Genomic DNA, 15,082 nt, shown 5'->3' on the forward strand with positions numbered 1-15,082 from the left:
GACCATTTTTGCACAAACCTTTCTCATGCCATTTTCAGTTAAGATTTTCCTATTTCTCTATCGATGTTTACTTGGTCTGCTATGCTTCTCACTGTCAGCCAATGATTTTGACGCACAATTCGATGAATTTTTGCAATGTTTTCGTCAGTCCTGCTGGTTACTGGCCACCCTGACCTCTCTTCATCAGTAACATATTCTCTCCCCTCAGAAAAACGTTTAATCCACTTGTATACTGCCATTTTTTTCATGGCATTATCCCATAAATTTGGACTAACGTGCCCTGATTTCACTTCCAGTCTTGCCAAGTTTAACAAGAAATTTAATATTTGTTCGTTGCCCTAATTCAAGCTCAAAAATTCTCACAATAGCACACAAAAACACCCAATAACAATAAGGAACGCCACTCAGCAAGACACCACCACACTTCAATATGAAACACAGCTGTGAGACATTGATATATCAAGGTTATAAAATCTTACCAAGCTGTTTGTACAGTGCTGCCAATGTAAGCTCACTGTGGCAAGTTCACGAACTTAGTTGGCAGACCTCGTACAATGCAATCAACTAAAGTCACATTGTAGAAGCCTAATTATTAACTGGAAAATGTTCAAAACAAATTACCAAATCAAAATAATTAAGCTATAGTATTTTATTGTTTGCTATAAAATTTATATGTATACACAAATGCATAAATGTATCTATATATGGAAGGATATACACAAAAATATTAACAAAAAGTTACCACTTGGCAACTAGATTATGATATTTAGTTTACATTTTCTTTGTGAATTTGTTTTTGATTTCTGCACTGATTAGAAAGGTAATTTTTCTGATTCGTTTTCAAGTACACTAATTCTTTTTTCAACTGTCTAGTCCACTGTTTAACTTTTGCATTGAGTTTTTCATTTAATTGACTGCATTTTTTATTTCTAGAAATTCTGTCTGGTCTTCAAATCTATCTGGTCTTTTATGTTTATTTTCTCCTTTATTTTAAAATAAAATTCCTATTGAGTAATTATATTTCCAGATATTCTTGGGTTTCTACTGTAAGTTCTTGTGTTTGCTACCTCAGTCATGATAAATTGTTTCCTCCTGTGTTTGTAACTAGATTGTGATCACATCTTAAAAAGTATAGGAATCTTGTGGTGGCCTGACTTGAAGGTGTGTTCCTTCAGGAAAGTTTTACAATTACAGTTGATTCTCATTATTTGTGGATTACATATTTGCAAATTCAACTACTTGCTAAAATGTGTCACCCCAAAATCAATACTCATGGCTCTTTTTCTGTCATTGGTGGACATAGTTATACACAGAGCCGTGAAAAATATCAGTCTCCTGTGCACATTCCCAGCTAAGGTCAAACAAGGTCATGCTCTGCTACCTTGTTTCAGCTCTCATATGGTAAACAAGTGACCCTTTTGTGGTATATGTATTGCTACATTTTTCATTTTTCACATTCTTGGGCTTTTCGTTGGCAATTTTGTTGTCTGAAATGGCCCCCAAGCTAGTTTTAAAGTGCTGTGTCTAGTGTTCCTAAGTGCAAGAGGCCAGGATGTGCCTTATAGAGAAAATATCTGTGTTAGAAAAGCTTCATTCAAGGCATGACTTTATAGTGCTGTTGATCATAGGTTCAATGTTAATAAATGAATCATATATATAAGGTGTCTTTAAACAGAAATACACATAAAACAAGGTTATGTAGACAATGAAAGAGTAAAGTCATGTTAATGCAGAGTAAGTGGTATGTGTGTGGGGAGGGAGAAGGGAGGTAGTTTCAGTGTAACTGTCTGAGCTGTAGGGGGAGGGGGGAAGATGTTTTGGTTCTTAGATACATTTTACATGAATTTTCCAACTCCAGGATCCCTGCCATGCATGGAGTGTCACACCAGACCTGAGTGAAGGCAGGCCCAAATGACAAATTCTGGAAATTCATAAAATCCCCCCCTTCTTTTTTTCCTTCCCACACTCCAGAATAAGATATATACATTTACCCTTGGCTTTATTTATTTATTTATCGTCTACTTTTCACTCAGCATTTCTATTTTGTCGTGAGAGAGTTTGGGATTTTCTTGTGCAAAAGATTACCTCTGTTACTTTTATACCTAGGAAAACAGATTATCAAGAGTCCGTATGTACCCTTGACCACCCAGTTAAGGAAAGGCACGACAAATACTTTGAGCACTGTATTTTACAAATCAGAAAATAAGAGGTTAGGCATTCAAGCATTACTATCCTAGGAATATAAAGTAGCGGGAGAGACTGGGATTTGGAGTTAGACAATTCTAGATGCAAATTCTACTTCTTTCTCTTATACCTATAGGATCCTAAACAAATGAGTGAACTTCTCTCAGCTTCTAAAATAAGAACAACATGGAGAGCTGCGACTAAAATATACTAGGTACCTGCTAAGATGTAAATGACTAAGAGTGTTAAGCGGTAGCTCTCAAAGTGTGGTCTGCAGACTTCTGGGGTTTTCAAAACCCTTTCAAGAAGTCTGTAGTCAAAACTGTTTTTACAATAATTCTAAGACATTATGGTGTTGTTTTTTTTTACTATGTTGACATTTGCACTGAAGTCTTGGGACTTAACAAACATGATCCTTCCCAGCTTTTGTGTTCCTGAAAGAGAAGTCAAAAAGAATAAGTATCAAGAGAAGTTCTCTTCTGGATACCTTTTGACTTTAAAAATATATAAATGTAACATTTTCATATATATATTTTTTAAAAACTACAGTTTTTGTGATATCAAGATTTAATATTAATATCAACTTAATATTAAGTGAGTAGCCCCTTTTTGACCCTTCTTCCGATTTGAAGTTGGAGACCTTACTTTTGGTACAAATGACAAACTGCCAGTATTAGACTCTTTCCTCTTCCTTCAAGCTCACCGAATTCCTGAGTCTCCAAATGAGAACGAGCAAGAGCGAGAGCAAGAGTGACAGCGCGAGAGAGAGAGAGAGAGAGAGTGAGAGAGAGACTATTTTAGATTCAGAAGAATCTGAAATTGGGCCAGACTGAAATTTAGATTAACAGAAGTAATGTTTATGAGCAGTATTTAACTTGCTGTCTTTCCTGGAAAGCAGTGTAAGGTAGAAAAAAAAGAGTACAGGTTTTTAAAAAATGTTAATGAATAGTTCATAATAACATGGGAATGTGCTTTATGTTTCAGTGGTAAGTGAAAAGAGCTAGATAACAAATGATGCTTGTGAAACAATCACAACTCTGTCAAACATCCAAATGAAAAAGTACACTTAGAAGAAAAGATATAAAAAAATACAGATCAAAATGTGAACAATGGTTGCCTTTAGATGATGACATTTAGAACGATTCTTTTTTTCTTACTGCTTTTCTGCCTTAAGCACATCAGTTCTGTCACTAGCCCCAAGCAAGAGGAGCTAGTTTTCTGTCCCCATGCCTTAGGGGCCCTACATATAATATAGCCACAAAAGTCATACTAAAAACACACACACGAGTATTTTTCTCATTCTCAGCACGAACCCAGTGCAACCCCTCACCCTAAATATCCATTCTCATGACTAGCATTGTTCAGGCCCCAGGGAGATGCTTCTCCACATCTTTTGCTCTCCCAAAGGCATCTGTGTTCAAATGCTGTAATAATGGTTTGGGTTTGGGTAGTGGCAACCTAACAGAGAAACACTGCTTCAGAGCATAGAGATGATTTGAACAGCAAAATGTTTAGATAAGAAAAAAAAAAAAGACGTTTTGTCAAACCTTTTCTCTCAGAACGCATGAATGCAATAAATTCTTCCCTAGCAAAGAATCATTTCACAGTAGAGCTAGGCATTCACTTTCTTACTTCTGTTCTTATTCCAGTTGGTGGTTCCAAGGTACTTATGAAATTAGCATGGTATTTGCAGCAATTATATGTGGTGACCGTGGTAGGTATTTCTAAAATGGCTTCCAATGAGTCCCACTTCCTTGTATGAATGCACTTGTGTAATCATCTCCCCTTGAGTCAGGGCTAAATCTAGTGGATTGCTTCCAATAAGTAGAATATAGCAAAAGTAATGGGAGGTCACTTTCATGATTGGATTTTAGGACTATGACTTCCTTCTTGCTAGCAGACTCTATTGTTTTCTTGGCTCACCAGCTTTGATGAAACAAGCTGCTATGAATGGAGAGGCCCATGTGGCAAAGAAATGAAAGTGGCTATGACCAATAGCCAGCAGGGAACTAAGGCCCTCAGTCCAACAATCCAAAAAGAACAGAATCCTGTCAACAACCACTGAAAGAACTTGAAAGCACATTCTTCCCCAGTCATGACTTTGGGTGGCACGGCCAACACCTTAATTGCAGCCTTGTCAAAGACCAGGAAGCAGAGGACCCAGCTAAATCATGCCCAGATTCCTAACCCACATAATTTATAAGATAATAAATGTTCTTTAAAACTGCTAAGAGATGGGTAGTTTGTTATTAAAAAATACTTAACTAACACAATGGCTGAGAGACATTTTGCAGTTTTAAATATCATATATTATTCTCAAATGTATAAATATCTAGGTCTAAACATTCAAAATATATTTTGTCATAAAATACGATTACTCATGTGCAACATCTTTTACTGTGCTTATTGGCCATCTGTATATATCCTCTGGAAAAAATATTCAAGTCCTTTGCCTATGTTTTAATTGGGTTCTTATCTTTTTGTTGATCTGTAAATTCTTTATATACTCTGGATCGTAGATCCTTATCAGATTTATGATTTGCAAGTATTTTTTCCCATTCTGTGGATTGTCTTTTCACTTTCTTCACAGTATCCTTTGATGCATGAAAGTTTTTAATTTTGATGAAGTCCAACAGACCTATTTTTTCTTTTTTGCTTATGCTTTTGTTGTCACATCAGAGAAGCAATAGCCAAATCCAGGTCATGAAGATTTACTTGTATGGTTTCTTCAAAGAGTTTTATCATTTTAACTTTCATATTTAGATCTTTGATCCATTTTGAGTTAATTTTTGAATATGGTATGAGGTAGGAATCCAACTTTATTCTTTTGCATGTACAAATGTAGTTGTCCTACTATTGGTTGATGAGACTATTCTTTTGCCATTGAGTGGTCTTGGCATACACTGCTTTTTCTCTCCAATTTTTTTTAATTGTGGTAAAATATACAATTTACTATGTTAACCATTTTAAGTGCATATTTAATTATAGTCATACTGTTATGCAACAATTAACCACCATCCCTCTCCAGAACTCAGAATTCCTTTCACCTAACAAAACTGAAACTCTATGCCCATTAAACAATAACTCCCCATTCTTGCTTCCCCAGCTCCTGGCAACCACCATTTTACTTTCTGTCTCTATGAATGTGACTACTCTAGTAAGTGGAATCATACAGTGTTTGTCTTTTTGTGACTGGCTTAGTTCACCAGTATAATGTTCTCAGGATTCATCTATGTTGTAACATGTATCAGAACTTTTTACTTTTTAAAGACTGAATAATATTCCATTGTATCTGTATACCACATTTTGCATATCCATTCATCTGTTGATGGACTCTTGGGTTGCTTCCACCTTTGCTATTGGGAATAATGCTGCTATGAACACGGGTATACAGCATGCACTATTTTTCGTTAGGGAGAAAAACTTTTCCCAGAAGCTCCCCTCATCTCATTTCCTGGAATTATGTCACATGTTCATGGCTAAACCAAGAGAATGGGCCACAATGTTTGATTTAGAATCTAATCTTTAAGCAAATCATTAATTTATGCCTTGTAGGGTTTGGGAAAGTGTCCCTCCCCTAAAGTTCCTGGCTTTGAGGAGGAGGGAGGGTTCTATTATAAGAAAAGGAGGTGAGTGTTGTAAACAAGTCAGTTACACTCCCTGTTGCCAAGATCAGTGAAAACTTCACACACAGGTTAGGGTGAACCACAGATTTATACAGGATTTCTGTTTTGAAGCCTTGAGCCTGGTGAACACTATCTCGTATTCCTGTCATCTTTCATCATCATCTTTCTTTTTGTGTTCTCACCTGTGCCTTCTTTCCCATGACTCAATCTCCCACTCGTTTTCTCCCTTAAAAATAATTTCCATTCCTTCTCTGATGCTCTAATTTGTACATCCTGATTCTCCTAACAGAATTTTTGCTTCACTTCCTGGTCTTCACGAATATTGACTCTTATCTGAAGATTCTGTCACCCTGGAATGTTCTTGAATTTTTTGGTCTCATTTATTTATGAACACCCTATCTAGAGATGAGTTCAGCTATCTCCTTGTTATTCAATGCTACATCTTGATCAGTAGCCCTTTGCTTTTATGTAAAAATCATTGTTCCTTAAAGGATTTCACGACATTTGCATTTATCATCCTGCACCCTACCTCATCTCTGTCACATTTTGGCTTCCTGTTGACTAGCTCAGATTCCCACCCATCTCAGGCCCATGGTTTCAACTGTCATCTAAGGCTGATGAGCCCCTCCCCCAAAGCTATATATTCAGCTCAAATCTTCCTCTTAAGCTTCAAATCTAACTGCTTCCTGGGCAGGGCGATCTGACAACTCTGAAGCAGTCCTGACTTAACACGTGGAAAGTTGAAAAAAAACAGAAACCTGGGAGTTTCTCTGGATTCCTTCTCCCCCTCACACTTCCTCTTGATTCTATTATCCTAATATCTCTGACCAATTTTTTGCTTTTCCCTTATCACTATTTCAGATATCCCGTTTTTTTTAAACCTGAATTTTGAAAACAATCTCCCAACCGGTCTTTCCAGCCCAAATCATTCTTCGTAACACTGCAACCAGCAGCCTAAAATGCAATCTAATTATATCATTCCCTAAATGGTTCCTTTTATAACTAGGTTAAAGTCCAAGATTTTTATCATAGTGTACAAGGCCCCTTTATGAAATAGCGTCAGTCTATGTTTCTAGCCTTATATTGTACCACTCCCCTACTCTCCTGTTCCAGCTGTAATAAATTTACGGGTTATCCTAAACTGGTTGAACCTCCCTCTTCGGCAGCTAGTTAATAATTATTTTTATCATTTAAGTTATCTCAGAACTTCCTCCTCTAGGATCCCTCAATTTGAAATTAACTGATACTCCTTGTTTTCTTAATACCTGTCCATACCTCTATTATGTTTATTACACTGTATTGTGGGAACCGTAAGTTTCTTATCTGAATCCCCTTCATATTTCCAGGATTTAGCACAGTGATAGGTGTTTAATAACTATTAGATGTGACTAGATCTTGTGTTGCATTTCAAGGCTAAGGTTTACTTTGTAGCACTTACTGAAGTGTGGCTATGAAAAGAAAAGGAGAATGGAATAACATTGAATTTAGGAGGGAAGCTGAGTTCACCGAAGTTGTTTTCAAAATTATGGGGATTCTGTGCATGTTTATAAGCTGAGGCAAAGAGGGCAGTGGAGAGAGATTGAAGATATAAGAGAGGTAACAGAAATAAGGTCACTTGGAAATGAGGAATGTTTTCACCCAGTTTTTCCTAAAATAATTTTTTAGCCTTTAGAAGTCTACAAGGTATTCACCTTACCAAGTCTGAGTTCAATTTATCTCAAAATATCTTTGATCAGGCATTCATGGAACACATTTGCTTATTAAACAGAACCTTCATCTTTCCCTGGGTCCCAGAGGGAGATGGATAAGAAGTATTCTTGGTAGCAGTTAAGGATTAAAAGTTTACTAACAAAAATCTGGAGCTCTATTACAATCAATAACACTAGAATGACTTATATGCTTTCAGAGTATATGCCTGGGATATGATGACATTGTAGAAAGGGCTTGACACTTAAGATAAATATCATATATATATAATGTTATATATATATATATATATATATATATATATATATATATATATATAAAACGTTATATATATAGGTATATATATATATATATATATAGTGCCAAAAATGTATAAATATGACTTGTATTCATCTTGTTACCGATATATATTGACTATTACAATTTTAATACAGTTTTTTTCTTTCTTAAAATGTGTATACATTTTTTTGGCACCACTGGTATATATATACATTGGCACACACTGGGGTAATTTGCTGTCTTTCATTGACTTTTGAATGTGTCATTCTGATTAATCAAATATTCTGGTTTTAATAGCTACTTTATTATATAATCTGAATTATTAATTAAAAAATAATAGTTTATGCTAAAACTACAAAGTAGGAATGAGAAGGGAGTTTCAGGGCCTCATTCATCACTGTGAACTCCCACAAACATTTATGGAGAGCCAATCACTCTGCACAAAACACTGTGCTTAGAGCTGAGATACACACATGTTAAAGAATTGGTTCTTGCCTTTTAGAACATATACAAGCTATTATAGAGTTCCAATTAACCAGGTGCGTAAGTGATTATTAAAAGTTGATGTTACACATATTTTACTTTCTGTTTTCCATTCTGATAAATTTCTTCTCTTCATTTTCCTTTCAATCTTTCCTAATAATCAAAACTACCTGTGCTTCATGCCTAGGCAGAGTGTTTTGCATCAGCATAGTACATTTGTTAAACTGAAATGAACATCTTATCCAATTGCAACTCTTCTGTGTTTAGCAAATGACTGAATTGGAAAGTCAAGACACATTTGGAGGAGAGAGTATTGCTGAGCACTGCAGCTGCAAGAATCTCTTTTAAAACCCTAAATTCTGTTACATAAATTATGTATTCTTTAAACTCTCTTCCACATTCATTTACCCAATTGATCACTGAAACTGCTTTAGAAATATGTGTATCAAATATTTAGAATATTTTTAAAGCTTCCTTAATAACATCCCTAATAAGTGGATGAAATTATGTGTTTATTTACTATAAACACCTATGAATAGCAGACGACCTAATTATAGTTTATCATTACCTCTGAATCATTCCAAAGGAAATATTTTCTCTCACTGTGTTCATATTGTTTTGGTGCATGAGTATGGAGAGCAGCAGCTTGTTTTCCATGATCATAGATTTTAAATATTTACTTGCTAGTGCTGCATAATTTAGCACACTGTAGTTTGAATACGGTCTGTATGGTAGCTGAAGCCATCTCAGTGTTACAGGATATAATTTCCCTCTGTGACTTCTATGTGAAGTTTTAAAAATGGAAACTATTCTAATTCATTTTTTCCTAACCAATTAAAATTTGTTTTTCTGTAAACCCATAGAAAACCAATGTTTGTGATATACACACATTTCATTTTGTATAATTACCATGTAGTTTATTTTCAGAATCTAAACATTGTTTCTCATGGCCTGTTAATGCACAATATCAAAAATAAAATATGTTCATCCTTGCAATCCAAGTCTTAATGAAAGTAACAAAAAGACATCCAAACAGCTTGTTAGATGCATATTATCTGTCCTAAGAAATCAAAACAGAGTTTTGGGTTTTAAAATGTGGAACCACACGCTAACTAATCAGGCAAGAAATCAGTCACTTTGTTTGCTCTCACTAATAAATGTTACATTTGTGATCTTGCTACATCCTTTATGTGATTGATTACTTGGTTGCCTTTCCACGTAATAGAAAATAAATATTCCAGTTACATGATTTTGTGAGAACAATAAAAAAGTAATTCAAACCATTAAACACATTAAGTAGTTGAAAATATTTTCAAATTTAATTTTGAACTTTTTAACTGTGTATTCTGATTTTCTTTCCCATGTGGTTTCACAGTCAGGTAATACAGACAGTTAATATTTTTTGTTTCTAGCTATTACTACAATTTCCTATGCAATTCAGGAGCATATCTGATAGTCCTTGTCCCAACACAATTTTGCAGTACAGCAAAATGACAGGATTACACATTCCTTGATCTTTTGTTAAGTATTTACCTATAGTCCCAACTATTGCTTGGCTTAGAGTTATCTTCACAACAGGATGGAAGGAAATACTGCTATTTTTACCAAAGTGAGCCTTGATAGGAAGGTCAACGTTAGTCTACGGGATTTAATGACTCTGAAATCGCATTTGGGATTTGCGGGTATCGGGGGCTGAGTGAAGAATGAGGGGTGCTCTGCATGCTGGATCTTGTAGTTCCTGCGATGAAGGAGAGGGCGTGGTGTTGCACGGCATGCTGGGAGTTGAAGTCCAATTATTTATTCAACAGGAACTCATGGTAGGCATAATGTGATTTGTCTATTAGAGACAGTGCTTACGAATGGATACTTTCCCTTGGTTCTGCGCTTGCCGTAGTGATGACTTAGGGGCTGGGAGTGGCGAACAGGGGAGAAAAGGGACGAAGTCAGCGGAGCAGAGGCCCATAGGCGGCTGTTATTGCTGCCACCAATCGAAAGGATTTAGTGCCCCGGAAGTGCCTGACCCATTGGGTTTGAAGGGGAGGCCGTTCCTCTTACTACGGTGGCCCGGGGCCGGAGGTGCCTGTGGCGGCGGCGCTGAGGTGGGAGCATCTGCGTGTGTGCGGGCTGTTTTTGTGGCGGCCTGCGTTAGAGCTGGACCATTTCCCGGGTGGGTGGCTCCTGCACAGTCTTTACACTTCTCCCGTTCTGTTTCGGTGAGGGGTCGACTCGAGGCTAGAGCAGTCAGGAGAAGGTTGGGAATTACTGTCTTGGTCCCCGAGAGACCGGGTTCCTTGTGGGGGCGGGGGCGAGTGGGGGGACACCCCATGGCTAACCGTGTGGCTGACAGTGAAACACCCTGTGGCTAACCGTGTGGGCACTTTGAAGATTTGGGCTCCTCGCTCGTCCCTTCTTTCTAGTGTCGTTTGTCTTCTGACTCCTTGCCCTTTCTGGGCTTCAGAGCCTTCCTGTGGGCAGCTGTTCCCCTTCTCCTTGTGGCTTTTCTTAGGTGTTCCAGGCACGATCTCTTGTACCCTAAGCTATCGCATCCATTTAACTCCTTTCCTATTTCTTCCCGTGGAAGAAAAGTAAAAACAAAAAGAAAAAAAAACCCAAAGTCGAATCCCTTAGATCTCAATATTCTCATTTCCGCCTATTTGGCCTTTTTTTTTTCTTTTCTTTTTTTTTCTTTTTTTTTTACTGCTTCAGACGTTAACACACTCTTCTGAATATCTTAATGCTTTCCCATCCAGACATTAACGTTCACTTTATTTTGTTCTCGTTCAACCTCAACTCGTCCACCTCCATCTCCATACTTATAAGGTCTTTTTAGATTGGAGGCTCGAATACATTCTTACAATGACTGGTGAATAGGAAAGACGTCAGTGGTCCACTCAGCTGGACTCTGCTTATTGAGTTTATATTAAGATTTCATTGGTTTACATTTTCGTTTTGTATCCATTATTTTCCCACAAGGAGTTAGTTACTACCCTGTAGTTAGAGGACAAAACCTGGTCCTACATTTCTTTTTTATTGGATTACTTACACAGGATTTCCCCCCCTCTTTCCTACTCAGAACATATGTCCCCAGTAGAATTTTGCAGTGATTTTCTGTCAATTACTAGCAGATAGACACAAGGGAATAAATACTCTTTCCTCCTTGGTTGCTTGTGATTTATAATTAGATTATGAGTCTTTGAAAGTACTCAGAGGGGTTGGAAAAGCTTTGAAAGGTAAAGTCTGTGTATGTTCCCGTTTACAAATTAATAAAGCCTTTTTACTGAACAAGGAAGACTTTCTAAGTAGTCCAAATAATCTGATGCTATATTGAATTAATTATCAGTTCATTCACTGTAAATAACAGTTTAAAGAAGTAGCCAATATATGGAATTGTATAGTTTAGTAAAAGGTTTCAAAAACCATTTAACTGATGTTCTTTTTCTATAAAATGAATGCAAATATATTGAAAAATTTATTTGTTGTAATTGTTTATGAGATAGTTCTGGTAAATGATCTGGTAAAACAGCATTGTATACTATTCACTAATGTTTTGTAGACACAAATTTTTGTACTTCCTTGCTTTTTGGGGACCATGTAACTCAAATAAGTTTGCAACTTCTAATTATTGCATGGTAGAAATTCTATTAGTAAAATTATTGTTTTTCTTGTCAAATGTAATATACATGTGTCAGTAAAATACAAATACTACTAATACTTATACCCTGTAAAATTGGGATTATTCCTAATTAATCAGAAATGGTTTCAGCCCTGCTTAATATTTGGGGCAAAATGTAAATATTTCAGAATTAAGTCACTTATGAAATTCTTTATTGGATAACTAATAAGAGGCTCGACATTACTCAAACTTTTTATATTTTTCCTGAGATTTTATTTAGTAGGCATTTATTGAATACGTCTTACTATTTAACTATTGACACAAAATCATCAAAACCTTTATTGAGACCATCCTTTTATACACAGTTCTGTACTACATGCTATTAAAGCATTATTGCATTTAATTGTTACAACATCTCAGTGAGCTATTGAACATTATTTACATTTAGCAGATGAAGAGTGCAAGTTATTTAGTCCAGTTCTTTACTTTTCCTATTGTAAAGATTGGCTTACACAGCTGCAAAGATTTGTTCTCTACGCTGGAATATATAAAGACCGTTAATTCAATAAATATTTGCTGAGCAGCTATTATGTATCAGATATTATAGGTTCTGGGGATATAACAGTGAACAAAACAGATAAAAGCCCTGTTCTTAGGACGCTTTCACTCTAATAGAATATATGAGATGTAAACCTTGCTTTCAAGAAGCAGAAAATATAGCCAATATGCATTAGATTTTATGTGTTCTAGAATGTTAAAGTTGAAAAGAGATAAGGGAAAATTTCAGGAAGATGAGGTTTGATCTAGAACTTAAGTAGCAAGTAGGGGTTTGATAGGTAGGAATTGGGAGGAAAGTAATTCCAGCCTGAGGCATCAAATGAATAAAATTCTGAATTGTATGGGAGAGAGATTAGAAGCAGGGACAGGTAATTGGATTGCTTTGTATCTTCAGTTTCTTGTACATTGTAGGTGCACAATGTTGGTTGAATTTGAAGCAAGAGCTCAGCTATGAGGCAATGAGACATTAGGTAGATCTAATATTATTGTAGTGGAAATGGAAAAAAAGGAATGGATTTGAAAGGACCAGTAGGCTCTGTTATTATGGAAGGTTTGCTGTATGGTGGTTTCCAAAGGAGAAGAGAGGCTAGATTACCAGATTTGAACCGAGTGGGCCAGGTGTTATTGTAGATTTTCCTATTTCATCAAATCATGAGATTTTTTTTCTAATTCCCAGATGCATCATTATCTTATGAAACACTATGAAAAAAATATTGCTAATTAAACAACATTGTCAACTGTAAGATGTAGTCAGTTTTAGAGTTAAAATGTAAAAATGTGTGATCCAGAAATAATGAAATGAGGCACATCTTATGATGGTTCATGAGCCTTATAACTACTTTAGTTTTTGGACTATTTATAAATAAATCTGTAATCTTTGACATGCATTCAATCATTTAACATTTATTTATTAACTAGGTACTCTTCTAGGTCACAGTGATATAGTGGTCAGTAAAAACAATCTCGACCCTCATAGTACTTATTGCATAACAGGGGAAGCAGGCATAAATCAAATATTCCATCAAAGAAATGTAAAGTTGCAGCTATTATAAGGCTATGAAAAAGTACTTGATGTAATATGGAGGAAAACTGATTACAGATGGGATTAGGAGTGTGGATGGGGAGAGGCCAGATGAAAGATGTTAATGTCTTGGAAAAAGTGGTGGTGAAGATAGATAGAAGTGAATGGATTTTAGAGATATTTAGGAGGTGACGGGGTGATGGATTGGATATGAGGAATGAGGGTGAGGAAAGTGCCATCAGCCACCACTAGCTTTTTGGCTTATGTAACTGGATGGATTGTGGTATATATAGTTCACTGAGATAGAGAACACTGTAAGTTGGCCAGGTTTGGCGGGCTTTGTTTGTTAATATATATATATTTTTTATTGTGGCATTAGTGTTCAAAGTTAATTTCTTAGTTATTCTTTTTTTTTCTTTTATGCCATTGTTTCAGTTAAGTGTATTTGAGGAATGGTGTACTTGAAATAAGTGTTTTCAGTATTTTTTTCTTGAATGAGCAGGGATAAAGTTCTAGATGAAAGCATTTGGAAATACGTTGGTATTTGTTTTGAATTTATATGTAGCATTCAATCATATATAATATAAATAGGTAAGTGAGTAATACAGTATATTTTCATCTTTATTTTCACTTAGGATTTGGCAGTAAATTGGGCATCTGGTTAGATTTTAACCTTATTCAATTGGTGTATATGTAAATGTAAATCTGTGTCAGGGGAAAAAAGACATGCTTTTGATTTTTCTTTGAAATGTCTCCTTTGTGTAATTTTTGACAGATTTTGAATCAATATAATCAGTTTATTATTTAAATTTTACATTTCATACTAAAGCAGTAGAGTGTATAGAGCAAAGAGCATGGGCTTTGGAGTCAGACTGCCTGGATTCAAGGTGTGTTTTGCTGTTTGCTAGCAGTATAACCTTGCAGAAGTTTAGTCGTTTTAAGCCTTTGTTGTTTTAATCTATAAAATGATGATAATAATAATACCTGCCTTATAGAGTTGTGAGAATTAAATGAGATGATATACATGCATGTTAACAAAACTCCTGGTACAGAGTGTTTGTGTTTATTATTATAATGATGTGGGATCTGAGATCATCTGGAATTCTGTGCCAACTTTTTAATTTTAGAGTTCTCTATAGCTAATAGCTCTCAACGGGAGAAAAAAAATCATTTGGTAGTCATATTTGGATTTGGAGAAAATATTATATAAGATAACTGCTTATTCACAGTCATGCTAGATGAGTCATCGCATGTCATCTTTCACAGATTCTTATCAGAGATTATGTTTAGTCTACACCTATTTTTTAAAAATTAAATTTATTGCAGTGACATTGGTTAATAAAATTATGTAGGTCTCAAGTGTACAATTCTGTAATCCATCATCTGTATATTGCATTGTGTGTTCAGTACCCAAAGTCAAATCTCCTTCCGTCACCATATATTTGACCTCCTTCTGCCTTTTCCCCTCCATTCTTACCCTCTGGTAACCACCAGAGTGTTGTCTGTGAGTTTTGTTTGTTTGTTTGTCTTGTTTGTTGCTTTCAGTTTTATACTCCACATATGAGTGAAATCGTATGGTTCTTGACTTTTTTGTCTGACTTATTTCGCTTA

At 35.7% G+C, this 15,082-nt stretch overlaps 1 protein-coding gene across 5 annotated transcripts in view; it reads left to right on the forward strand.

Annotated features, from left to right (window-relative positions):
* Window positions 1-10,203: 10,203 nt before the first annotated feature.
* ATG4C (autophagy related 4C cysteine peptidase) overlaps window positions 10,204-15,082 on the forward strand; it is a 64,626-nt gene continuing 59,747 nt past the window's right edge. Inside the window, exon 1 of one of the 5 annotated variants that reach the window (XM_019731427.3) lies at window positions 10,204-10,378. The gene's annotated coding sequence lies outside the window, so the exon portion shown is untranslated. Of the gene's footprint in view, window positions 10,447-15,082 lie in introns of all 5 variants that reach the window. The other 4 variants (XM_019731407.3, XM_074334838.2, XM_019731417.3 and 1 more) reach the window with 4 other exon arrangements.

This window comes from Rhinolophus sinicus, chromosome 14 (assembly GCF_057876585.1).
Source record: "Rhinolophus sinicus isolate RSI-liver-muscle chromosome 14, RSI-T2T, whole genome shotgun sequence".
Taxonomy (NCBI): Eukaryota; Metazoa; Chordata; class Mammalia; order Chiroptera; family Rhinolophidae; genus Rhinolophus; species Rhinolophus sinicus.